The following is a 3990-nucleotide window of genomic DNA, read 5'->3' as shown; positions in this document are numbered from 1 at the left end:
AGTTGTTTCTTGGCTGGATGGGTTTTCTTATGCATATTTTTTTTCTTATGCATTAACATTTTATTAAAGCCAGACTATCTATTACTTGCAAAAAGAATAGGACTCTAGTCTTTCCCTCTGTCTTTTCCTTTCACTGATTAACCCATTCTCTTTTCAATTTGATGCAAAGGCAGTGCGATTAAATCAGGCCAGTCCTCACCATCTGTTGGAGCCCCTCTTAAATTCCCTATTCAAGAGGCTTCTAAAGCCACTGGGTCAGGCAGAAGCGAGAGAAAGGAAGAGGCGTGGACAAGTGATCAATCTTCAAGAAGGAGGGAAGGGGAGTCCAAGTGCTTTGGCGGGCATGGCACATAATACATACAATGGGACCACACAGGGCTATTAACAGGGACTGTGACAAGCTACAAAGTCAAACCACTCCAAAAAATGCTTCATTTAATGGAATGCACTCATTCATGCATACACACCCTACATAAACAAAAACATATCAGTTTCCTTTCCAGACGTGATAAAGCATTTTTTGTAAATTCAAACAGAAAGTAATAATACTGCAGTTCTGCAGTTACCCAAACAAGCATATTCATAGTTTTGTAATAAATAACATTAAGTTTAACATCTAAAATTAGGAGAATTATTGGAAAAAAAGTAATTATAGCTATGCAGTTTACAGTCTATCACTACAATTCATGCAATGCATGCATCCCACATATTTAATATTGAAGCATTTGTGAATCAGAGTGCATTACTTTACAAAGTAATTTTTAAAGCAAGAGTAAAAAGGTTAGATTAGATATCCTTTGTTGTTACATAAAACTGAACACCAGTTCAACAATCCTAATAAAAATGCACATTTTGAAAATCTAGATCACATTATATTCTACTTCAGCTGACAGGCTACTTAGAGTACTGTAACTAGTAGCTGTTATTGTTATTTACTGATCCTGTGCAATTTTGACTGTGCAACTTAAAATGACCCCTCTCATCTCTGAAAACACCCTTTTCTCTATGGGTGGTTTATTTTGTTCAATCTTAAGTCCCCCTCCATCACACTATTCTATTCAATTCAGTTTCTACGTATAGCACTTTTAACAATGGACATTGTCTCAAAGCAGCTTTACAGAAATATAGAAACAGAGAAGGGAAAAAATGATAAAGTTTAATTTAAAGTTACTATTTTATCCCTAATGAGCAAGCCTGTGGCGACGGTGGCAAGGATAAACTCCATGTGATGATTTGAGGAAGAAACCTTGAGAGGAACCAGGCCGAGATGGGAATCCATCCTCATTTGGGTGACACTGAACAGTAACTAATTAATGTCCTTTCTACAACAGCAACCAAGGGCCCATGAGGAACTATTAGGTCAGTGTAGTTTCTGAGTTCATTATAGACACTAATTCCGTAGTGACGAGACTCCAACTAGGGGTAGAGCCAGTGGTCATATTGGAAACTCAGAACACTGGGAACTCGGGAGTGGGACGTATAGCTCGGACGGCAAGCCAGAAGGTGACAGACATGAAGGCTTCCTTGGACATAAAGCGTCCAACCATGTCAGCAAACCTGAGTGACATGCAAGGGTGGTAAGGTGACAGCATCCAAAAATCCCAGTACACCGAACACATTATGCCCATGAACCTTCCAGATCTGCTCCTTTACCTAAGAAAAACCGTACATTGGAAGCTTGACTAAACAAATGTGTCTTCAGCCTAGACTCAAACACTGAGACTGTGTCTGAATCCCAAACACTAATTGGAAGGCTGTTCCATAACTGTGGAGCTTTGTAAGAAAAAGCTCTGCCCCCTGCTGTAGCCTTTGCTACTTGAGGTACTACCAAATAACCTGCACCTTTTGATCGGAGTAGGCGTGGTAGATCATAAATAACCAAAAGATCGCTCAGGTACTGTGGTATGAGACCATTTAGTGCTTTATAGGTCAGTAATAGTATTTTGTTTCAGTTTTAAATTTGACTGGGAGTATGGCTAAGATAGGAGTGATGTGTTCATATCCACTGGTTCTAGTTAGGAGTCCAGCTGCTGTTTACTGGACTAATTGGACCTTGTTTATCCACCTGGAACATACAGATAGTAAGGTATTACAATAATCCAACCTAGAGGTTACAAAAGCCTGAACTACTTTTTCTGCATCATGAAGTGACAATATCACACCAAGATCTTTTACTGATGGACATGATGAAAAGCTTACTGCTGGCTGCATGTGGTTCCTGTGCAAGCACCTGTCTTGTCAGAATTAAGCAGGAGGAAGTTAGTAAGCATCCACTGTCTAATGTCACCAAGGGCACCAAGGGGTAGCATATGATTTTTATTTGAACTGTTTTATTAAGAGACATTGTGCTCGTTGTCCAGAACATTATTATTCTTTTAATCAGTAATATAAATAAATAAACACAATATAACTCAAATCACCACTTTGCCTTCTTTCAAAGCATGTCTGTCTAATTCAAAATAAATACAATAATAAAATAATCCAAAGTGAAAAAGGCTGAAACACTAGCAGTAGAACCTTGTTGTGATGGACCCACTCTCTGAGACTGTGAACAGAGGGTTTCTCATTTTAATATTTTGAGCAAGATCCACAAAATCTGTAATGTACTGTACAGTACACACATAGATTTCATACTATTCTTCATATTTTATCTCTTAAAAATTGCCTCAGGTTCAAACACTTCACATGTTATTTCAAAAGGTTAGAGTAAGCTAAGATTTTTAATTGCTAGCTTTGTAACATTGTTTCTCTTATCACAAAACACAACATCGCCATGTTCTCACCTGCTCTCTTGTTTTCTTTTTTGGTAGTCCAAAATAAAATGTTTGGACATTGTGCATATTAGACACTTGCCCGCTCGGCATTCACTTAGTTCTGACTGCTGAATCCGCTCTCCGGTGCTCCCTCACAGCCAATTATCATTTGCCATTGTTCTTTAATGACCAATTAAATCATTCAAATTTGCGTGCATGCTGTTCCCACAGACATGAGGTGTCCACACAAACGTGTGGGTGTGCCGAATCTTGTTAAAACAGCAAGGATCAGAATATTGTGTGCAAGCGCAGGCACTGTTCACTCAATTTCACAATAATAATAATACTATTTGAGGATCCTTGAGGGCAGGGAGTCCAGGGCCCCTCACATGCCACTAATGCCAGGGCCCTACGCACTCAGTCACCCTTTTCCCCCCACTTACGACGCCCCTGATTGCCAAGTATGCTCACACATACAAGGAATTTCTCTTTGTGCTGGAGAGTACACACACATAAACAATATAGAAAAATACAGAAGTACAGATATAAGTAGGATGGAAATATAAATAGGGTACTTATGTACAGTATTGTGCCTATATACATACATGTATATATAGATTATTATTGCACTGGGGGAGATAGCAGACAGATTAATTGTTCAGGAAATGAATGGCTTGAGGGAAGAAGCTGTTTTTGTGTCTGGATGTTTTGGCGTTTACTGCTCTGTAGCGCCATCCAGAGGGTAAAAGTTCAAAGAGGAGGTAGGCCGGGTGTGTGGGGTCCAGAGTGATTCTACCTACACGTTTCCTCATTCTGGAGGTGTAAAGTTCTTGGAGAGTGGGCAGGTGGGCACCAATAATCCTCTCAGCAGTCCTGACTATCTGTTGTAGTCTTCATATCTCTGATTTGATGGCTGAGCTGAACCAAACAGTAATACACGTACATAGGACAGACTCAATGACAGCTGAGTAGGATGGTGTTAACAGCTCCTTTGGCAGGTTGAACTTCCTCAGCTGGCAAAGAAAGAACAGCCTCTGCTGTGTGTTTCCCACCTCAGGTCCCGGGAGATGGTAGAGCCCAGGAATCTGAATGACTCCACAGTAGCCACAGTACTGTCCATGATGGTGAGAGGGGGTAATGTTGGAGGGTTCCTCCTGAAGTCCACTGTCATCTCTACTGTTTTGAGCATGTTCAGCTCGAGGTTGTTGAGACTGCACCAGACAGCCAACTGTTCAAC

Source organism: Hemibagrus wyckioides, linkage group LG21 (assembly GCF_019097595.1).
Source record: "Hemibagrus wyckioides isolate EC202008001 linkage group LG21, SWU_Hwy_1.0, whole genome shotgun sequence".
NCBI lineage: Eukaryota > Metazoa > Chordata > Actinopteri > Siluriformes > Bagridae > Hemibagrus > Hemibagrus wyckioides.
The sequence above is the reverse complement of the archived record's forward strand: the minus strand, read 5'-3'. Positions refer to the sequence as shown.